The following is a 12,030-nucleotide window of genomic DNA, read 5'->3' as shown; positions in this document are numbered from 1 at the left end:
TTTACTACTGATCAGTGTGACATAAATCTTAATTCATTATATTATATATTTGGTACTTTTTATAGTCTTAAAGGTACATGTGCCATTCCTAAGAAAAAAGCTTTTTCCATATTTTTCTCAACTCAGCTATAACTTAGTTCACATAATACTAGGGACAAAATATATTTCAAGTAACTTTAGTCATGCTTATTTCATAGTTTTTATTCTATTTATTCAAAAGAAACCCTATTTTATGAATTATTTTCTTTGTAAAACTGATGAAAATGAGATACAGGAAATGTTTGGAATTAGCTGGTTTAACTGTTTGCCACTGGCCAATATGTCAGTACTACGCGACATGAGAAAAGAGCTGTATTATCACTATTCGTGGTCACAATCCTTAAAGTAAGACATCATTTTAATCGGTATAGTGTACAGATTCAGAAAAGCTAAGAAATGTTAATATATTGAATATAAAGTTTTGCCTTAAGGGTGCTATAAACAGTTTCGTATAAAAAAACTAGGGGTTATTCCCTGACTAAAAATAACCATGGAGGGAAACCCCTGTTTATTAACTCAATTGGTGCAAAAGTATCATGTTTTTTGTGTTTGATTGTAAAAAATAGTTAATTAGCTTTCAATTAAAACAGGTTGAATGATTGAAATATTTTTAAAAATTAAATTAACTTTACATGTTTTGAGGGGAGACAACTTTGTAAACATCCTGTTTTTTTGGCAGTGAAAATTGAAAACTTATTTGCAGCCACTGTAGCTCTTTTCGGAGCAGGAAACCGTACCCTGAAACAAGATTTTTTTGAAAGGCCAGGTAAAAACCTACAAATTTCATACAGTTTTGATTATGAAAAATGTGCATGGATCATGTCTTCATGTCTGTGCACATGACCTGGTTTCAATTTTTTTCTGTCAAAATTAGAGCTTTTATCCCCCATGTTCATTGGATGGAATGTTTTTAATATATTAAAAGTACACATTATTTTTATTTCATTATAAACTAGAGAACATTCTGATTCCAGTGATATCAAGTTTTATACAAGTATCTTTATTAATCAGTCCACCACTAAGGGTCACTTATGCATGGTCCCTAAAAATGTGACGTCATAGAAAAAAACTGTTTATTGCACCCTTAAAGGGACAAATATATATTATAGTGATGTTTTAGCATAGAAAAGTGCATGCGAATGGAGTAAAATAATTCTGAAAAATATTGTACGGCATGTATACTTTAATTTAAAAGCATCAGTTTGGTATATTTAATGCAAATATTACAGATTTGTACATAGCAACCAGAAATAAGAAAACCAGACTCTGCGCGAATATTGAAGTTTTTTGCATCTTTTTGCGACGTCATGATATTTTATTTAATCTCTCATATATTTGAAACCATAGGTTGCACATTTAAAGTGTAGATATTTTCTACTTTTACCTTTACTACTGATCAGTGTGACATAAATCTTAATTCATTATATTATATATTTGGTACTTTTTATAGTCTTAAAGGTACATGTGCCATTCCTAAGAAAAAAGCTTTTTCCATATTTTTCTCAACTCAGCTATAACTTAGTTCACATAATACTAGGGACAAAATATATTTCAAGTAACTTTAGTCATGCTTATTTCATAGTTTTTATTCTATTTATTCAAAAGAAACCCTATTTTATGAATTATTTTCTTTGTAAAACTGATGAAAATGAGATACAGGAAATGTTTGGAATTAGCTGGTTTAACTGTTTGCCACTGGCCAATATGTCAGTACTACGCGACATGAGAAAAGAGCTGTATTATCACTATTCGTGGTCACAATCCTTAAAGTAAGACATCATTTTAATCGGTATAGTGTACAGATTCAGAAAAGCTAAGAAATGTTAATATATTGAATATAAAGTTTTGCCTTAAGGGTGCTATAAACAGTTTCGTATAAAAAAACTAGGGGTTATTCCCTGACTAAAAATAACCATGGAGGGAAACCCCTGTTTATTAACTCAATTGGTGCAAAAGTATCATGTTTTTTGTGTTTGATTGTAAAAAATAGTTAATTAGCTTTCAATTAAAACAGGTTGAATGATTGAAATATTTTTAAAAATTAAATTAACTTTACATGTTTTGAGGGGAGACAACTTTGTAAACATCCTGTTTTTTTGGCAGTGAAAATTGAAAACTTATTTGCAGCCACTGTAGCTCTTTTCGGAGCAGGAAACCGTACCCTGAAACAAGATTTTTTTGAAAGGCCAGGTAAAAACCTACAAATTTCATACAGTTTTGATTATGAAAAATGTGCATGGATCATGTCTTCATGTCTGTGCACATGACCTGGTTTCAATTTTTTTCTGTCAAAATTAGAGCTTTTATCCCCCATGTTCATTGGATGGAATGTTTTTAATATATTAAAAGTACACATTATTTTTATTTCATTATAAACTAGAGAACATTCTGATTCCAGTGATATCAAGTTTTATACAAGTATCTTTATTAATCAGTCCACCACTAAGGGTCACTTATGCATGGTCCCTAAAAATGTGACGTCATAGAAAAAAACTGTTTATTGCACCCTTAAAGGGACAAATATATATTATAGTGATGTTTTAGCATAGAAAAGTGCATGCGAATGGAGTAAAATAATTCTGAAAAATATTGTACGGCATGTATACTTTAATTTAAAAGCATCAGTTTGGTATATTTAATGCAAATATTACAGATTTGTACATAGCAACCAGAAATAAGAAAACCAGACTCTGCGCGAATATTGAAGTTTTTTGCATCTTTTTGCGACGTCATGATATTTTATTTAATCTCTCATATATTTGAAACCATAGGTTGCACATTTAAAGTGTAGATATTTTCTACTTTTACCTTTACTACTGATCAGTGTGACATAAATCTTAATTCATTATATTATATATTTGGTACTTTTTATAGTCTTAAAGGTACATGTGCCATTCCTAAGAAAAAAGCTTTTTCCATATTTTTCTCAACTCAGCTATAACTTAGTTCACATAATACTAGGGACAAAATATATTTCAAGTAACTTTAGTCATGCTTATTTCATAGTTTTTATTCTATTTATTCAAAAGAAACCCTATTTTATGAATTATTTTCTTTGTAAAACTGATGAAAATGAGATACAGGAAATGTTTGGAATTAGCTGGTTTAACTGTTTGCCACTGGCCAATATGTCAGTACTACGCGACATGAGAAAAGAGCTGTATTATCACTATTCGTGGTCACAATCCTTAAAGTAAGACATCATTTTAATCGGTATAGTGTACAGATTCAGAAAAGCTAAGAAATGTTAATATATTGAATATAAAGTTTTGCCTTAAGGGTGCTATAAACAGTTTCGTATAAAAAAACTAGGGGTTATTCCCTGACTAAAAATAACCATGGAGGGAAACCCCTGTTTATTAACTCAATTGGTGCAAAAGTATCATGTTTTTTGTGTTTGATTGTAAAAAATAGTTAATTAGCTTTCAATTAAAACAGGTTGAATGATTGAAATATTTTTAAAAATTAAATTAACTTTACATGTTTTGAGGGGAGACAACTTTGTAAACATCCTGTTTTTTTGGCAGTGAAAATTGAAAACTTATTTGCAGCCACTGTAGCTCTTTTCGGAGCAGGAAACCGTACCCTGAAACAAGATTTTTTTGAAAGGCCAGGTAAAAACCTACAAATTTCATACAGTTTTGATTATGAAAAATGTGCATGGATCATGTCTTCATGTCTGTGCACATGACCTGGTTTCAATTTTTTTCTGTCAAAATTAGAGCTTTTATCCCCCATGTTCATTGGATGGAATGTTTTTAATATATTAAAAGTACACATTATTTTTATTTCATTATAAACTAGAGAACATTCTGATTCCAGTGATATCAAGTTTTATACAAGTATCTTTATTAATCAGTCCACCACTAAGGGTCACTTATGCATGGTCCCTAAAAATGTGACGTCATAGAAAAAAACTGTTTATTGCACCCTTAAAGGGACAAATATATATTATAGTGATGTTTTAGCATAGAAAAGTGCATGCGAATGGAGTAAAATAATTCTGAAAAATATTGTACGGCATGTATACTTTAATTTAAAAGCATCAGTTTGGTATATTTAATGCAAATATTACAGATTTGTACATAGCAACCAGAAATAAGAAAACCAGACTCTGCGCGAATATTGAAGTTTTTTGCATCTTTTTGCGACGTCATGATATTTTATTTAATCTCTCATATATTTGAAACCATAGGTTGCACATTTAAAGTGTAGATATTTTCTACTTTTACCTTTACTACTGATCAGTGTGACATAAATCTTAATTCATTATATTATATATTTGGTACTTTTTATAGTCTTAAAGGTACATGTGCCATTCCTAAGAAAAAAGCTTTTTCCATATTTTTCTCAACTCAGCTATAACTTAGTTCACATAATACTAGGGACAAAATATATTTCAAGTAACTTTAGTCATGCTTATTTCATAGTTTTTATTCTATTTATTCAAAAGAAACCCTATTTTATGAATTATTTTCTTTGTAAAACTGATGAAAATGAGATACAGGAAATGTTTGGAATTAGCTGGTTTAACTGTTTGCCACTGGCCAATATGTCAGTACTACGCGACATGAGAAAAGAGCTGTATTATCACTATTCGTGGTCACAATCCTTAAAGTAAGACATCATTTTAATCGGTATAGTGTACAGATTCAGAAAAGCTAAGAAATGTTAATATATTGAATATAAAGTTTTGCCTTAAGGGTGCTATAAACAGTTTCGTATAAAAAAACTAGGGGTTATTCCCTGACTAAAAATAACCATGGAGGGAAACCCCTGTTTATTAACTCAATTGGTGCAAAAGTATCATGTTTTTTGTGTTTGATTGTAAAAAATAGTTAATTAGCTTTCAATTAAAACAGGTTTTAAAAATTAAATTAACTTTACATGTTTTGAGGGGAGACAACTTTGTAAACATCCTGTTTTTTTGGCAGTGAAAATTGAAAACTTATTTGCAGCCACTGTAGCTCTTTTCGGAGCAGGAAACCGTACCCTGAAACAAGATTTTTTTGAAAGGCCAGGTAAAAACCTACAAATTTCATACAGTTTTGATTATGAAAAATGTGCATGGATCATGTCTTCATGTCTGTGCACATGACCTGGTTTCAATTTTTTTCTGTCAAAATTAGAGCTTTTATCCCCCATGTTCATTGGATGGAATGTTTTTAATATATTAAAAGTACACATTATTTTTATTTCATTATAAACTAGAGAACATTCTGATTCCAGTGATATCAAGTTTTATACAAGTATCTTTATTAATCAGTCCACCACTAAGGGTCACTTATGCATGGTCCCTAAAAATGTGACGTCATAGAAAAAAACTGTTTATTGCACCCTTAAAGGGACAAATATATATTATAGTGATGTTTTAGCATAGAAAAGTGCATGCGAATGGAGTAAAATAATTCTGAAAAATATTGTACGGCATGTATACTTTAATTTAAAAGCATCAGTTTGGTATATTTAATGCAAATATTACAGATTTGTACATAGCAACCAGAAATAAGAAAACCAGACTCTGCGCGAATATTGAAGTTTTTTGCATCTTTTTGCGACGTCATGATATTTTATTTAATCTCTCATATATTTGAAACCATAGGTTGCACATTTAAAGTGTAGATATTTTCTACTTTTACCTTTACTACTGATCAGTGTGACATAAATCTTAATTCATTATATTATATATTTGGTACTTTTTATAGTCTTAAAGGTACATGTGCCATTCCTAAGAAAAAAGCTTTTTCCATATTTTTCTCAACTCAGCTATAACTTAGTTCACATAATACTAGGGACAAAATATATTTCAAGTAACTTTAGTCATGCTTATTTCATAGTTTTTATTCTATTTATTCAAAAGAAACCCTATTTTATGAATTATTTTCTTTGTAAAACTGATGAAAATGAGATACAGGAAATGTTTGGAATTAGCTGGTTTAACTGTTTGCCACTGGCCAATATGTCAGTACTACGCGACATGAGAAAAGAGCTGTATTATCACTATTCGTGGTCACAATCCTTAAAGTAAGACATCATTTTAATCGGTATAGTGTACAGATTCAGAAAAGCTAAGAAATGTTAATATATTGAATATAAAGTTTTGCCTTAAGGGTGCTATAAACAGTTTCGTATAAAAAAACTAGGGGTTATTCCCTGACTAAAAATAACCATGGAGGGAAACCCCTGTTTATTAACTCAATTGGTGCAAAAGTATCATGTTTTTTGTGTTTGATTGTAAAAAATAGTTAATTAGCTTTCAATTAAAACAGGTTGAATGATTGAAATATTTTTAAAAATTAAATTAACTTTACATGTTTTGAGGGGAGACAACTTTGTAAACATCCTGTTTTTTTGGCAGTGAAAATTGAAAACTTATTTGCAGCCACTGTAGCTCTTTTCGGAGCAGGAAACCGTACCCTGAAACAAGATTTTTTTGAAAGGCCAGGTAAAAACCTACAAATTTCATACAGTTTTGATTATGAAAAATGTGCATGGATCATGTCTTCATGTCTGTGCACATGACCTGGTTTCAATTTTTTTCTGTCAAAATTAGAGCTTTTATCCCCCATGTTCATTGGATGGAATGTTTTTAATATATTAAAAGTACACATTATTTTTATTTCATTATAAACTAGAGAACATTCTGATTCCAGTGATATCAAGTTTTATACAAGTATCTTTATTAATCAGTCCACCACTAAGGGTCACTTATGCATGGTCCCTAAAAATGTGACGTCATAGAAAAAAACTGTTTATTGCACCCTTAAAGGGACAAATATATATTATAGTGATGTTTTAGCATAGAAAAGTGCATGCGAATGGAGTAAAATAATTCTGAAAAATATTGTACGGCATGTATACTTTAATTTAAAAGCATCAGTTTGGTATATTTAATGCAAATATTACAGATTTGTACATAGCAACCAGAAATAAGAAAACCAGACTCTGCGCGAATATTGAAGTTTTTTGCATCTTTTTGCGACGTCATGATATTTTATTTAATCTCTCATATATTTGAAACCATAGGTTGCACATTTAAAGTGTAGATATTTTCTACTTTTACCTTTACTACTGATCAGTGTGACATAAATCTTAATTCATTATATTATATATTTGGTACTTTTTATAGTCTTAAAGGTACATGTGCCATTCCTAAGAAAAAAGCTTTTTCCATATTTTTCTCAACTCAGCTATAACTTAGTTCACATAATACTAGGGACAAAATATATTTCAAGTAACTTTAGTCATGCTTATTTCATAGTTTTTATTCTATTTATTCAAAAGAAACCCTATTTTATGAATTATTTTCTTTGTAAAACTGATGAAAATGAGATACAGGAAATGTTTGGAATTAGCTGGTTTAACTGTTTGCCACTGGCCAATATGTCAGTACTACGCGACATGAGAAAAGAGCTGTATTATCACTATTCGTGGTCACAATCCTTAAAGTAAGACATCATTTTAATCGGTATAGTGTACAGATTCAGAAAAGCTAAGAAATGTTAATATATTGAATATAAAGTTTTGCCTTAAGGGTGCTATAAACAGTTTCGTATAAAAAAAACTAGGGGTTATTCCCTGACTAAAAATAACCATGGAGGGAAACCCCTGTTTATTAACTCAATTGGTGCAAAAGTATCATGTTTTTTGTGTTTGATTGTAAAAAATAGTTAATTAGCTTTCAATTAAAACAGGTTGAATGATTGAAATATTTTTAAAAATTAAATTAACTTTACATGTTTTGAGGGGAGACAACTTTGTAAACATCCTGTTTTTTTGGCAGTGAAAATTGAAAACTTATTTGCAGCCACTGTAGCTCTTTTCGGAGCAGGAAACCGTACCCTGAAACAAGATTTTTTTGAAAGGCCAGGTAAAAACCTACAAATTTCATACAGTTTTGATTATGAAAAATGTGCATGGATCATGTCTTCATGTCTGTGCACATGACCTGGTTTCAATTTTTTTCTGTCAAAATTAGAGCTTTTATCCCCCATGTTCATTGGATGGAATGTTTTTAATATATTAAAAGTACACATTATTTTTATTTCATTATAAACTAGAGAACATTCTGATTCCAGTGATATCAAGTTTTATACAAGTATCTTTATTAATCAGTCCACCACTAAGGGTCACTTATGCATGGTCCCTAAAAATGTGACGTCATAGAAAAAAACTGTTTATTGCACCCTTAAAGGGACAAATATATATTATAGTGATGTTTTAGCATAGAAAAGTGCATGCGAATGGAGTAAAATAATTCTGAAAAATATTGTACGGCATGTATACTTTAATTTAAAAGCATCAGTTTGGTATATTTAATGCAAATATTACAGATTTGTACATAGCAACCAGAAATAAGAAAACCAGACTCTGCGCGAATATTGAAGTTTTTTGCATCTTTTTGCGACGTCATGATATTTTATTTAATCTCTCATATATTTGAAACCATAGGTTGCACATTTAAAGTGTAGATATTTTCTACTTTTACCTTTACTACTGATCAGTGTGACATAAATCTTAATTCATTATATTATATATTTGGTACTTTTTATAGTCTTAAAGGTACATGTGCCATTCCTAAGAAAAAAGCTTTTTCCATATTTTTCTCAACTCAGCTATAACTTAGTTCACATAATACTAGGGACAAAATATATTTCAAGTAACTTTAGTCATGCTTATTTCATAGTTTTTATTCTATTTATTCAAAAGAAACCCTATTTTATGAATTATTTTCTTTGTAAAACTGATGAAAATGAGATACAGGAAATGTTTGGAATTAGCTGGTTTAACTGTTTGCCACTGGCCAATATGTCAGTACTACGCGACATGAGAAAAGAGCTGTATTATCACTATTCGTGGTCACAATCCTTAAAGTAAGACATCATTTTAATCGGTATAGTGTACAGATTCAGAAAAGCTAAGAAATGTTAATATATTGAATATAAAGTTTTGCCTTAAGGGTGCTATAAACAGTTTCGTATAAAAAAACTAGGGGTTATTCCCTGACTAAAAATAACCATGGAGGGAAACCCCTGTTTATTAACTCAATTGGTGCAAAAGTATCATGTTTTTTGTGTTTGATTGTAAAAAATAGTTAATTAGCTTTCAATTAAAACAGGTTGAATGATTGAAATATTTTTAAAAATTAAATTAACTTTACATGTTTTGAGGGGAGACAACTTTGTAAACATCCTGTTTTTTTGGCAGTGAAAATTGAAAACTTATTTGCAGCCACTGTAGCTCTTTTCGGAGCAGGAAACCGTACCCTGAAACAAGATTTTTTTGAAAGGCCAGGTAAAAACCTACAAATTTCATACAGTTTTGATTATGAAAAATGTGCATGGATCATGTCTTCATGTCTGTGCACATGACCTGGTTTCAATTTTTTTCTGTCAAAATTAGAGCTTTTATCCCCCATGTTCATTGGATGGAATGTTTTTAATATATTAAAAGTACACATTATTTTTATTTCATTATAAACTAGAGAACATTCTGATTCCAGTGATATCAAGTTTTATACAAGTATCTTTATTAATCAGTCCACCACTAAGGGTCACTTATGCATGGTCCCTAAAAATGTGACGTCATAGAAAAAAACTGTTTATTGCACCCTTAAAGGGACAAATATATATTATAGTGATGTTTTAGCATAGAAAAGTGCATGCGAATGGAGTAAAATAATTCTGAAAAATATTGTACGGCATGTATACTTTAATTTAAAAGCATCAGTTTGGTATATTTAATGCAAATATTACAGATTTGTACATAGCAACCAGAAATAAGAAAACCAGACTCTGCGCGAATATTGAAGTTTTTTGCATCTTTTTGCGACGTCATGATATTTTATTTAATCTCTCATATATTTGAAACCATAGGTTGCACATTTAAAGTGTAGATATTTTCTACTTTTACCTTTACTACTGATCAGTGTGACATAAATCTTAATTCATTATATTATATATTTGGTACTTTTTATAGTCTTAAAGGTACATGTGCCATTCCTAAGAAAAAAGCTTTTTCCATATTTTTCTCAACTCAGCTATAACTTAGTTCACATAATACTAGGGACAAAATATATTTCAAGTAACTTTAGTCATGCTTATTTCATAGTTTTTATTCTATTTATTCAAAAGAAACCCTATTTTATGAATTATTTTCTTTGTAAAACTGATGAAAATGAGATACAGGAAATGTTTGGAATTAGCTGGTTTAACTGTTTGCCACTGGCCAATATGTCAGTACTACGCGACATGAGAAAAGAGCTGTATTATCACTATTCGTGGTCACAATCCTTAAAGTAAGACATCATTTTAATCGGTATAGTGTACAGATTCAGAAAAGCTAAGAAATGTTAATATATTGAATATAAAGTTTTGCCTTAAGGGTGCTATAAACAGTTTCGTATAAAAAAACTAGGGGTTATTCCCTGACTAAAAATAACCATGGAGGGAAACCCCTGTTTATTAACTCAATTGGTGCAAAAGTATCATGTTTTTTGTGTTTGATTGTAAAAAATAGTTAATTAGCTTTCAATTAAAACAGGTTTTAAAAATTAAATTAACTTTACATGTTTTGAGGGGAGACAACTTTGTAAACATCCTGTTTTTTTGGCAGTGAAAATTGAAAACTTATTTGCAGCCACTGTAGCTCTTTTCGGAGCAGGAAACCGTACCCTGAAACAAGATTTTTTTGAAAGGCCAGGTAAAAACCTACAAATTTCATACAGTTTTGATTATGAAAAATGTGCATGGATCATGTCTTCATGTCTGTGCACATGACCTGGTTTCAATTTTTTTCTGTCAAAATTAGAGCTTTTATCCCCCATGTTCATTGGATGGAATGTTTTTAATATATTAAAAGTACACATTATTTTTATTTCATTATAAACTAGAGAACATTCTGATTCCAGTGATATCAAGTTTTATACAAGTATCTTTATTAATCAGTCCACCACTAAGGGTCACTTATGCATGGTCCCTAAAAATGTGACGTCATAGAAAAAAACTGTTTATTGCACCCTTAAAGGGACAAATATATATTATAGTGATGTTTTAGCATAGAAAAGTGCATGCGAATGGAGTAAAATAATTCTGAAAAATATTGTACGGCATGTATACTTTAATTTAAAAGCATCAGTTTGGTATATTTAATGCAAATATTACAGATTTGTACATAGCAACCAGAAATAAGAAAACCAGACTCTGCGCGAATATTGAAGTTTTTTGCATCTTTTTGCGACGTCATGATATTTTATTTAATCTCTCATATATTTGAAACCATAGGTTGCACATTTAAAGTGTAGATATTTTCTACTTTTACCTTTACTACTGATCAGTGTGACATAAATCTTAATTCATTATATTATATATTTGGTACTTTTTATAGTCTTAAAGGTACATGTGCCATTCCTAAGAAAAAAGCTTTTTCCATATTTTTCTCAACTCAGCTATAACTTAGTTCACATAATACTAGGGACAAAATATATTTCAAGTAACTTTAGTCATGCTTATTTCATAGTTTTTATTCTATTTATTCAAAAGAAACCCTATTTTATGAATTATTTTCTTTGTAAAACTGATGAAAATGAGATACAGGAAATGTTTGGAATTAGCTGGTTTAACTGTTTGCCACTGGCCAATATGTCAGTACTACGCGACATGAGAAAAGAGCTGTATTATCACTATTCGTGGTCACAATCCTTAAAGTAAGACATCATTTTAATCGGTATAGTGTACAGATTCAGAAAAGCTAAGAAATGTTAATATATTGAATATAAAGTTTTGCCTTAAGGGTGCTATAAACAGTTTCGTATAAAAAAACTAGGGGTTATTCCCTGACTAAAAATAACCATGGAGGGAAACCCCTGTTTATTAACTCAATTGGTGCAAAAGTATCATGTTTTTTGTGTTTGATTGTAAAAAATAGTTAATTAGCTTTCAATTAAAACAGGTTGAATGATTGAAATATTTTTAAAAATTAAATTAACTTTAC

This window comes from Mytilus trossulus, chromosome 11 (genome assembly GCF_036588685.1).
Source record: "Mytilus trossulus isolate FHL-02 chromosome 11, PNRI_Mtr1.1.1.hap1, whole genome shotgun sequence".
Lineage (NCBI taxonomy): Eukaryota > Metazoa > Mollusca > Bivalvia > Mytilida > Mytilidae > Mytilus > Mytilus trossulus.
The sequence above is the reverse complement of the archived record's forward strand: the minus strand, read 5'-3'. Positions refer to the sequence as shown.